At 41.3% G+C, this 13,186-nt stretch overlaps 1 protein-coding gene across 1 annotated transcript in view; it reads left to right on the top strand.

Moving 5' to 3' along the window:
* RMDN2 (regulator of microtubule dynamics 2) overlaps positions 1-13,186 on the top strand; it is a 1,203,289-nt gene that overhangs the window by 659,952 nt on the left and 530,151 nt on the right. The window lies entirely within an intron of this gene.

The raw sequence follows: 13,186 nt of genomic DNA, 5'->3' as shown, positions 1-13,186 counted from the left end.
AAAAGTTGGCAAAAAAAAGTCCAGAAGCCACACTGAACAAAGGGTGCGTTCCCTTACGCACAATAAACCATATATATTTAAAATATAACTTTTATTCATACCTATAAAACATTGTCTGGACTGTATACATGTACAAAAAGGGAGGGTGGTTTTATTGGTTGGCCAATAGTGTACTGATGATTGAGTGCACACAATATTAAATAATCAAGCCAAAAGAGAAGATAGATAATGAGAAAAGAGAAGACAATCACTCTCTTATGGAGTTCCCAAATTGTGCTTGTCTAGACAAGATGGTCTTTAAAAATCTAGGTAGCCACATACCACTGGTTATGCTTGCTCCTCTAACTCATCAAGTCTACCTACTGAAAGCTGTAAGACTATCTCTCTGGTTCATATCTATCCTCTATTGTAGCAAATATCTTCTCTTGTAGCAAAGCTATCCACTGGAGCTAGTTTCTGTATGTTCACTGCTCACAAAGCTTAGTGGCTGTCTGACATTTAAAGCAGCAAATATTGCTTGCCCTGGTCTGAATCTGAAGCTAGAAAAGCTGTTCAAACCTGCCTCATCTGAATAGCTACACACTTTTAAATTGGCTAGACCTAAGCGACAGGTACATAGTAAGGAACCATACCAACTCAAGTTCTGGGTCATTGAACAACCAAAACTGGGTGCAAAAGGAAAGAAGGGGGAGGCCGCCATTTTGACTCCAACCATGTGGGAATAGTTTGGTCCACTCCAGTTTCTTTCTTTATCTTTTGACACTTACTTTGGTGCATTTATTTTCACTCCTGAGGAAGCTTATTTACTAAGTGAAACATGTAGAGTTTTAGTTTTTTTGGGAGCACTATTATGATTTGGGGTACAGCATGGTATGTGGGGAGGGTGTTTTCTTCAGGGTTGGCAGGCTTCACCAGTGCTAATAGCATTTAGTTTTTCGATGAGGCAGGCTTTATCAGCTTTTCTAGCCTTCAGAATCAGATCAGGCAAGACAAAATTTGTCAGTTCATTTGTTAGCCAGCCATCCTACTTTGAGAGCAGTAGATATTAGGAAGGCTTGATGAGGAAGAGTAGCCAGCCAATTTACCAGTGTAGCTATCCAGATTATGACAGGCCATATTCTCTGAGACAGACTTGACAAGAGATATTATGAGAGAGAGAGATTTTCTATGAGGCAAGTTTGAATTTGAACAGCTTTTCTAGCCTTCAGATTCAGACCAGGCAGGCAATATTTGCTGCTTCAAATGTCAGACAGCCACTAAGCTTTGTGAGCAGTGAACATACAGATACTAGCTCCAGTGGATAGCTTTGCTACAAGAGAAGATATTTGGGATAGATATGAACCAGAGAGATATAGCATTACAGCTTCCAGTGCCATTTATTGGGAATACTTGATGAGTAAGAGGAGCCAGTGGTGTGCGGCTACCTAGATTTTTATAGACCATTTTGTCTAGACAGGCACAATTTGAGACTCCATAGAAGAGAGTAATTGTCTTCTCTTTTTCTCATTATCTATCTTCTCTTTTGGTTTGATTATTTATTATTTTTTGCACTTAATCTTTAGAACACTATTGGCCAACCAATAAACCCACCCTCCCTTTTTGTATGTGTATACAGTCCATACAATGTTTTATAGATATGAATAAAAGTTATATTTTAAATACCTATGGTTTATATTGCGTAAGGGAATACGCCCTTCATTCAGTGTAGCTTCAATTTGTTGCCAGTCTGGTATTTTTTGCAAAACTTCAGGTATTAGCCTCTGTTGAAAAAGTCCTGTGCTGACTGAGGTGGATATATTTATAGTCCAAGTCCACCTAACATTCAAAATTTCCTTTTGTATAAATGTTGGTATAAATCACAACCTGGTTGGTTCCGGTAGTTATAGACCTAGTCATAGACTGTACAATACTGTAAAAAAGTACTCTGAATCAAAGCTTTGGCTGCATAGATGCTATGTCAGAGTTTCCCAAAGTTATTCTAAAGGCAATTATTATTATTATTTTTTTTTCTTACAAACATGTCATACTTACCTACTCTGTGTTTTACACAGAGCAGCCCCAAGCCTCCTCTTCTTGGATCCCCCACAGACACTCCTGGCCTCTCCCCTGCCCAGCGCCTCTATAGCAAGCAGCTTGCTATGGGGCTCTTGTGCGTGCTCGCTCCTGAACTGGCTCTTCACGTGGATTGACACACAGAGTGCTGCCCGGCCCCACCCCCACTCCTCACTGGCTGTGATTGACAGCAGCAGCATGCAATGGCTCCCGCTGCTGCCTCTGTCCAGTGAGCAGAGAGAGATTTGAGAGAGCTGTTGCTCATCCCTGGATCAAGATGGGGCTTGGGTTAAGGGGGTCTGGAGGGGAGCTGCATGCAGAAGTTTTTTTCTTTACTTTAATGTAAAGAATGCATTAGGGTAAAAAAAAAAAAAAAAAAAAAAAAAAAAAAAAACTTTTGCCTTTAGATCCACTTTTAAGGAGCAATAGTTTAGTGTTAGAAATAAGTTACATTCTCAACTCATTCTGAATAAACTCAATGTATGTAAACCCTTAAGCTTAGTTCACATACAGGTGCATCTGTAATTAGAATATCCTCAAAAAGTTAATTTATTTCAGTAATTCAATTTAAAAGTGAAACTCCTATATTTTATATAGATGTGTTAAATACAGAGTGATATATTTCAAGCATTTCTTGCTTTTAATTTTAAAGATTATGGCTTTCAGCTAGTGGAAATCCAAAATTCAGTATCTCAGAAAATTGGAATGTACAGTATAGTGTGCACTCAATACTTGGCCGGGGCTCCTTTTGCATTAAGTACTGCATCAATGGAGGCGATCAGCTTGTGGCACTGCTGTGGTGTTATGGAAGCCCTGTGGTGTTATGGAAGCCCAGGTTTCTTTGATAGTGGCTTTTAGCTCATCTTCATTGTTGGGTCTGGTGTCTCTCATCTTCCTCTTGACAATACCCCACAGATTTTCTATGGGGTTTAGGTCAGGCGATTTTGCTGGCCAATCAAGCACAGTGATACCTTATTCATTAAACCAGGTATTGGTACTTTTGGCAGTGTGGGCAGGTAGCAAGTCCTGATGTAAAATGAAATCAGCTTCTCCATAAAGCTAGGCAGCAGAGAGAAGCATGAAGAGCTCTAGAATTTCTTGGTAGAGGGCTGCGCTGACATTGGACTTGGGTTAGAACGGGTGGGGGAGGGGAAGGGAAGGGAAGAAAACATGGGGAATAGAAACTGCAAAAACAAAAAAAAAAAATCGGAGATGAAAAAAATACCATAAATTGATGAATGACAGAGTCCTGATGGAAAATGTCCAAGGCACCGAGCTGCTCTCCACAGCCAAGAGGAATTCTGAACTGAACAAAAGAAAAAGAGAGAGAGCGCTCTAAGTGCAGACAGTCTTTATTAATAACAAGGCATAGGTAATATAAACTCACTAGAAACCAAAGTCATCGAGCTGTGTCAAGTCATGGACATCAGAAGATCCTCTGGGAGGTGCCATCCACTCGTGTGCAGCAGTTCAGAAGCTTGATCGCTAATCAGAGGAGAAAAGGAAGCCGGCTACCTCCTCCAGCAGTTGGCGGTCAGCGTCTAAGGCAGCGGCTGCGATGTGCGGTGGAAGCTGGAACGCGGCCCCGTCACCAGGGAATGTATGGTATGTGGAGTATGCACGACGCATTTCTGAGCATGCGCCGGGTCACGTACGGCCCTGCGCGCTCTTTCTTCAGGTGCTGTGGAGCCGTGTTTATTCCAGGGAATATATATGGTGCACAATAAAGGATAATTGGACACAGCCCAGGAGAAAGGGAACCTGCTAGTGATTTAAAATCACATATAGACAGGCAATACTATATAACACTGCAATTAATCACTACATTAATATAAAACATTAGCGGCACATATGTGGAGTCTGTTCAATCGATGAAATACAAATCTATGTATGTGAAAAATCAATAAAAAGACAACTGATCATCAATCTCATGCTTAGTAAAAAAAAAAAATATATAATGGAACAATAAAAATAGGATAACATAAAACTAGGAGAACCCAGGCTAACCTAGGCTCACTGAGGACCCCTAGGGTTATATGAAAACAACAATACGTGAAATAAGATACAAAAAAAAAAAATTATATGAATGATCGTGAAACCGCCATTAACAAAGATTTGATTGGGCATTAAAACCATTAAATAGAATAAAAATCACATAATAAAAAGACAAAAATCTGTATATTGCAAGTATACTTGTGATCCCTATAATTTACTTATACATGGACCTAAGAGAAAAAAACAAGATATTTTAATATATCTATAAAAGCATCAGAATGTAAAAATGTAAATATATAAAGATTATAAAATATTATGAAAAATATTATAAAAAACTCAGGCTTAGGGCGCAACATTATAAGATGGTATGTACATCAAGCTCTTCATTTAACCCTCGAGGCGCGAGAGCATCCAATGTGTAAATCCAAAAGGTTTCTCACATACACAATTTCGAAAAACGTTCTCCTTCTGGCAATTCTTTGGGGATAGCTTCAATGACCCAGATTTTTAGACCCTCAGTAGATTTACCGTGGATTTCTAGAAAGTGTCGCGGGACGCTATGGAGATCACATCCCCCCTCAATGAGGCGGCGATGTTTCCCAAAGCATTGTCTGACTGGTCTAATCGTGCGACCTACATAGAGCAGTTGGCACGGGCATATCAGACAGTACACAACGTATTCAGTTGAACAATTATAAAAATTTTCCAAGACATATGTTTTGTCGTTATGTGTAAAGTCGCACAAAATTGCACATTTTGCACAGCTTTTTTCGGCACGCATTCACCAACACCAGTAGATGACATGGCTTCCCAAATCATCACACTGGACCTCATGCAACTTGAATTCTGTGCCTCTCCACTCTTCCTCCAGACTCTGGGACCTTGATTTCCAAATGAAATGCAAAATTTTCCCCAGTCATATTCCAGGACAGCCCTTGAGAGATGGAGCTCCTCCTAATGGACGGGAAACACATTGCCATCAGCTCTTTAAAAGGCGGTCCCTCAGGCACCTGGTCAGTTTTTTGTGTTTCCTAACTCCGTAGGGCTGGATGAGCTCCATAACTCAAGGGCTAGCAGGGGAGACAACTACTAGGCAGCCTTGGGTCCCTCACCTTCCGCTAGAAGCTTCAGAACATCAGAGGAGCAGCATGGCCTCGGGTTCCCTCCACAGGTGTTGGAGTTCCCTGTCCCCCCCTCTCTCCAGTGCCCGGCAAGGGAGAGGACAGCGATGACCGCACACCGAGCGGTGACTGCATCGGAGCCGCCCAGCAGCCTCGCTGTATACATCGTGAACCGGAAGACGCGGGGCGTCAATTCCGGCGGTGGTGTCGTCATCGCTGTGCGCCGGAGGTCACGGTTCCGGCCTCCTGGCGCAGAGAGGAGGGGGAGGGCCGGAGCCGGTGTTAAAGGGCAAACTTTTTTAAATTGAATTACTAAAATAAAATAACTTTTTGATGATATTCTAATTTTTATGAGATGCACCTATATATGCGAATTGGATGCGATTTGAACCGCATCCAATTCACATGACATGTGACTCAATCAAACTGCCTTTCTGTGGAGCCGGTTCAGATATATGCAGTGCAGAGGCAGTGTGAATTAGCTGCGAATTTAAAGAGTCCCGTGTGTTTTCTGAGCACTCCGGTGCGATTCAGATGCGAATTCCAGGCTAATTGCCTTCTATGGGAATGCATTTGAATCGCACATCTGATCAGTTTAAAACACGAATTTGATTATTTTTAAAAACAGTGATCCCAAAATAAAAACAGAGGCCATTTTTGACAATTCCTTCAATAAAAAAACAAAAACAATGTGCCTCTTAGCAAATACCTTGGGGTGTCTACTTTCTGAAAGGGGGTCATTTGTGGGGGTTTTGTGCTATCTTGGCATTTCATGGCCCCTAAAACCATGATAGGTAGTGAGGAGTGAAATCAAAAATTCATGCCCTTAGAAAGCCTGAAGGCGGTAATTGGTTTTTGGGGGCATGTACGTGGCTGGACTGCCAAAAAGTCTCATACATGCGGTATCCCTGTACTGAGGAGAAGCAGCAAAATGTATTTTGGGGTGTATTTGCACATATACTCATGGCATGTTTGAGCAATATATAATTTAAGTGACAACTTTGTGTAAAAAAAAAAGTTGTGATTTTCCCAAAAATTGTGGCCAAATATAAAATATTCCATGGACTCAACGTGCCTCTCAGCAAAATAGCTTGCAATGTCTTCTTTCCAAAAAGGGGTCATTTGGGGGGTGTTTGAACTGTCCTGGCATTTTATGCCCAATATTAGAAGCTTATGCCACACATCGCCCACTCTTTTAACTACTTGAAGATCAAGCCTTTCCTGACACTTTTTGTTTACATGAAAACATTTTTTGAACGCACAAACATTGGTGGGTGTTGCAATTTTTTTTTTGTCACACAGTATTTGTGCAGAGATTTTCCAAACGCAATATTGCCAAATTGTTTGGTAAAATATAAAAGATGATACTATGCTAAGTACATAGATAACAAACATGACATGACAAGGTTCTTTTTTTTTTTTTTTTTAATGCAGCCTGGGGGCTGAATGAAAAAAAATCTAACAGATTCCTCCATTCACATCGATCGATGTGGATGAAGAAATCTCTGCCAAGAAAAGTGTAAAAAAAAAAAAATATGGCTTAAACATAGGGGAGATCCACCCTCTGTGTCGTATGCTTAGACATTTATGGTCTTTTTTTTTTTTTAACTGCGGTGGTGAAATCACCTCCTACAGTACTGCAATCTATGATTTACCTATATGCTGAAAGCAAACACTGTTGCTGTCAGGATAAACATATCAGTGCTGCAGCTGATGGGCGTACCTGCAAAGCAAACAATGGTTTGCAATAAAAGACAGTAACAATAAAACACTACAATATAATAGTATACAGTACTTTAAAACAGTAGAATGGCGGTATCTGCAAAGCAAACTGTGGTTAACAATAAAAAACAGTAACAATAAAACATTACAATATAGCAGTATATTATAAAGGTCAGTAAGTTTTTATTTTTTAACTTTTTCTACACTTTTTTGTAACTGTAAAAACTTTAAACATTCCAGGATAGGGTCTCTCAAAATGTGATGGCCATCTAACATCTTTCAAGACCCTGTATGAAAGTGTGCTGTGCTGTACCCTATACTAATACTCCACTAGTAGGTAGTAGGGACGGAAACAGTACCCGATGCAAGAGACCAGGTTGGCCAGGACATGAGGGATGACCGTCCAATAGACAAATGTGGGGTAGTAGTAGCGATGTTCATACTCATGTTGCAAATATTCAATCCGACTGGTGCATAATCTCCTCATATGCAGAGGAGGCCCATATCTTATGGAATGTGGACACTTGGGGCCTAATTCAGTATAAGTTTGGAGTAGAGCTGCTCACTTCTCCAGAAATAACTCCAGCCTAAACTCATTGCATCCTAATTAGGTAAGTGGCTGGAGTTAAACCTTCAACTAGGTGCTTTAGTGAATTCGGAGTTGGAGTTAACTTAGACTGAATTCGGGTTTTGAGTTAACTTAGGCTGAATTTGAGTTTGGAGTTAACCAAATTCCCTTTGTGTTTTTCATAAAAGGAAATTTGTTTATTCTGAATCACTATTACACAGCAATGTCATCTATTATGGTTTATTTTAATTTTAAGGTATAGTTATGTATCTTATGTGTTTTAACCTTTAGATTTACTAATAACAGACTACACGGCTGTCTAATTAGCAGTCTTCATTCTTTATTCATCTGAAACTTTCAGGCATATCTGACTATATTCAGCACTGGTGTAGTGGGCTAAGCTCATAGCCAAAGATTGCTAGGTCATGAATTCAAGGCCCAACCATGATAACACCCTGTGTGCCATTATTTTTTTTGGCCACATAGTAATACATTGGCTACATCACCTAAAATTGCATGTCAATGGCCATGTATATTCAAGAAACAAACATGCATATGTGCAGGGTGCAATTATGCATTTGCCAAGTTTCAGTATTTATTTACAGCTGTCTAAAATGTAAGGATGTGACGGCACACTTGGGATGTAAACTCATGCTCTCAGTGTTTATAGCCAGGAACACTAACCACTAAACCATTGAGCTGAACATGATTACCCCTGGAATATTTATTCCCATGTTTCAATAGTTAACCACTTCCTTACAGGGCAGTTACACCCCTTCCTGCCCAGGCCAATTTTCAGCTTTTTATACTGTTGCATTTTGAATGACAATTACACGGTCATGCAACCCTGTACCTAACACAAATGTATGACACTATTTTCATAAAAAAATAGTGCTTTCTTTTGGTGGTATTTGATCACTGCAAGGTTTTTTTTTTTATTGGCAAAAAGAAGACCTAAATGTTTGACCCCTAAAAAAATGTGTTTTTGTATGTAATAAAATTTTTAAAATCAATACGTTTTTTGTTGCACCGACGAGCATTGATGAGGCTGCGCTGGCAGGCACTGATGAGACACTAATATGCAGCACTGATAGGCATTGATAGGTGGCACTGATGGGCAATGATTGGCACTGGTGGGCAGCACTGATAGATGGTAATGATGGGCAGCACTGATGAGGAGGGCACTAACAGGTTCCCTGAGCACTGATTGGCATCAATGGTGGCATGGGTGAGCATCCCTGGTGGCTCTAGTGGCATCCCTTAAGAGTCTGCACTGGTAATCAATGCTTTGATTACAAGCACAGACCCCCCCCCCACACACACACCTCCCCCCCCCCACACACACACACACACCTCCCCCCCCACACACACACACACACACCTCCCCCCCTACACACACACACACACACCTCCCCCCCTACACACACACACCTTTCCCCCCCCCCACACACACACACACCTTTCCCCCCCCCCACACACACACACACCTCCCCCCCCACACACACACACACCTCCCCCCCCACACACACACACCTCCCCCCCACACACACACCTCCCCCCCACACACACACCTCCCCCCCACACACACACACACACACACACCTCCCCCCCCCACACACACACACACACCTCCCCCCACACACACACACACACACACCTCCCCCCCCCCCACACACACACACACACACACCTCCCCCCCACAGACACACACACCTCCCCCCCACACACACACACACACCTCCCCCCCAAACACACACACACACACACACCTCCCCCCCACACACACACACACCTCCCCCCCACACACACACACACACACACCTCCCCCCCAAACACACACACACACACACACACCTCCCCCCCACACACACACACACACACACACCTCCCCCCCACACACACACACACACACACCTCCCCCCCACACACACACACACACACACACCTCCCCCCCACACACACACACACACACACACCTCCCCCCCCCACACACACACACACCTCCCCCCCACACACACACACCTCCCCCCCACACACACACACACACACACCTCCCCCCCCCCACACACACACACACACACACCTCCCCCCCCCACACACACACACACACACCTCCCCCCACACACACACACACACCTCCCCCCCACACACACACACCTCCCCCCCCCACACACACACACACACACACCTCCCCCCCACACACACACACACACACACACCTTCCCCCACACACACACACACACACCTCCCCCCACACACACACACCTCCCCCCACACACACACACACACACACCTCCCCCCCCCACACACACACACACCCCCCCCCCCACACACACACACACCTACCTCCCCCCCACACACACACACACCTACCTCCACCCCACACACACACACACACCTCCACCCCACACACACACACACACACACCTCCCCCCCCTCTCACACACACACACACACCTCCCCCCCCCCACACACACACACACACACACACACACACACTTCGCTGGAGTAAAGGGAGAAACCCTACCCATGTTCATACTGTACTGCCATTGCACACACACAAAAAAATACAAGAAATGGATTACATTCAATAGACACAAAAGATATCTGAATTACATCGACAAATATGAAGAAAAGAAAAGAAAAACCAGGAGCTGTGTACAAATGAATAAGCTTTATTGAACATGTATAAAACATCAGCAATCACTCAAGCAGGCATGTGAAATGCCCCCACCCCCCCCCCCCAAAATCACCAAATCAAGTAATTTTTATTCAAATTACAGTGCAAAGATACAACATATGATGGATAGATAGAGCTTACAATATCCAAAAGTCAAGCAAAATAAGTTGTAGACACCTTAGTATTAAGCATAAAACATACCCAACATACTTTTAGGTTTATTGTTTGCATGAGCCTGCCTTTCCATTTAAATACCATCAAATCAGTAGAACATACAGCTACACAGAGGCATGAAAATAAAAAAAAAACATGTATAGAGTACATAAAGACACACTTTGCAAAAACGATACCAAACATTTAGAGCATGAAAAGTATTCATCCAACAAAATACACTTACTGCAATATGGGTCATTAGGCATGCCAGCAAACCCCCCCACCCCCAAAAGCAAATTCGGACATAAAGACATGTGGCCCTGCCACAGGCCAAATGCTATGCTCTTATACATCCCTTTATATAACCTTGGTTAAACTACACCCACCCAATATAGGAAACGCCCAGCAAAGTAATTAATTGGGTCTGTTGGTTCCTTAACCAAAATCACCAGTTCACTAATGAATGAGTGTTTGGCTGGCCATCCATGATCCAAGTTTCTTACAAGTCAACACACATAAGAAATGCTTTCAATAATCTCAGCATCAAAAAATGGGTTGGTTCCCCTGTGGGTGGGACTTTTAAGGCACTAATGTTTCAAAAATTGCACATAGGTAAGAGTAAAAAATATCACTTTATTGAAATAGTTTATACAAAAAAGTAAAGGATAAAAGCATAGGCAAGCAAAATCATACGTCACATTACACAATAAGTGAGTCCAATGGCAGAGTAGGTGTTATTCCATGCAAAGGAGCATATGAGCATGGAATAACACCTACTCTGCCATTGGACTCACTTATTGTCAAGATTGGACTTTGAAGGATTGCCTCTTCTGGGATTTCAGCTGTCCCCACCCAGACTCACACAGACGTCTGGTAGCAAGCAATCTCGATTGAACTCCGATTCTACAAATTAAAAAACTTCTCTCTACATGAAGCAAATTCCATCATTTCTAAACGGCATACCATAAGATCCACATCGGCATTGTTGTTGTTCTGTTTTTAGCCTCGCAGGCAGGCACTCTGCCTTCAATCATTACAGTGAACTATACCACCCTCCCAAGGCACCCCTGAAGAAGGAGTGCATCTCCGAAACGCGTCGGGTGTCAGCCCGGGGGTTCTATGGTGGATGTTCAATTCTGTAATGTGACGTATGATTTTGCTTGCCTATGCTTTTATCCTTTACTTTTTTGTATAAACTATTTCAATAAAGTGATATTTTTTACTCTTACCTATGTGCAATTTTTGAAACATTAGTGCCTTAAAAGTCCCACCCACAGGGGAACCAACCGGTTTTTTGATTTTATATTCGGGATGTGGCACTCACGGGACCACTCCACATGAACTACACATGTACAATAATCTCAGCATGAGCACAAAGTGGCTTTTTCATTTAGACTAAGGCTGGCCATACATGTTCCAATTTTCTTCCAATTTTCTGTCCAATGTTCTTGAAATTTACCTTCAAGTATGTAGTACAAAGGCCTGACTAATTAGATACAAGTGAATGTGTTGTTTAGTTTTGACCTCACATTATGTGGTTTGTGGTAGATCTACCAGAAAATTGTACAACAAAAGTTGAACATGTATGGCCAGCCTAATGGGCCGACACATTATAAGATTTTCTGAAGACTTTTTTCCTTTAGATTTACCAAAACCAGATAATATGAGGTCAAACCTAAACACTTTCCATTTGTATGCCATCTGGCAGGCCCTTGCACTACATAGAAAAGGTAAATCTGAAGGAAAAAGTCTTCAGAAAATCTTATAGTGTGTATGGCCATACATGTTCAATTTTTGTTGTACAATTTTCAGATAGATTAACCACAAACCACATAATGTGATGTCAAAGCTAAACAACACTTTCACTTGTATCCAATTAGGCAGGCCTTTGTACTACATACTTGAAGGTAAATTTCAAGAAAATTGGACAGAAAATTGTAAGAAAATTGGATCATGTATAGCCATACACACTAAGATTATCTAAAGACTTTTTCCTTCAGATTTACCTTTTCTATGTAGTGCAAGGGCCTGCCAGATTGTATACAAATTGAAAGTGTTTAGGTTTGACCTCATATTATCTGGTTTTGGTAAATCTAAAGGAAAACATCTTCAGAAAATCTTATAGTGTGTATGGCCCATTAGTCTAAATGAAAAAGCCACTTTGTGCTCATGCTGAGAAAAAAAAAAAGATATATAGATATATATATATAGAAAAAAAAGATACTACATCAAGTAAACACACATTTGACTTGATGTAGTTTTTTTTTTCTACATATATATCTATATATCTTTTTTTTTTTGGGGGGGTTGTTGAATTCTGAGTTCTGGGGTTCCACTGCATATGTTCAATCAATTTGCAAATTCTCAGATTTGCAAGCTCAAACACTTTGCTATTTTTCAGAGTGTAATGTGGCTCTATATAGGAAGCAACACTAATATGGCTCCCCACTCAACCAACCAACAAATATATTAATTTCACACATATACAATGTTTTATTTTTGGGGAGAAACCATATTAGTTTGTCATATATAACAACAGACAGTTGTAGGTAGTTCAGGGATTTGAACACCCAAATACATTGTTGCAAGGCAGATGTGCTAACAACTTGGATATTTTGGTCAGTTTATTTAAATCAAGCTCAAGCTCAATACATATTTGCAACATTTTTGCAAAACACAATTTACACAAACATAATCCCTTTGTTACATTTATTTCATAATATATGCCACTGATAGTTTCTTATATTGGAAATTTATATTTAAAATACTCATTTTTCACAGAAATAATTTTTTTAACACCTATATATAATTTCCAGCATGCAGGATTATTTTTAAAAATGTGTTGATTTTATACAGTTTCACTAAACTAGGTTAATTATTTGGGAATTGTGGTCT

This window comes from Pelophylax lessonae (assembly GCF_965119305.1).
Source record: "Pelophylax lessonae genome assembly, chromosome: 3".
In the NCBI taxonomy this organism is placed as follows: Eukaryota; Metazoa; Chordata; class Amphibia; order Anura; family Ranidae; genus Pelophylax; species Pelophylax lessonae.
Note: the sequence above shows the minus strand (reverse complement) of the source record. Positions and strands in the feature narration are given on the sequence as shown.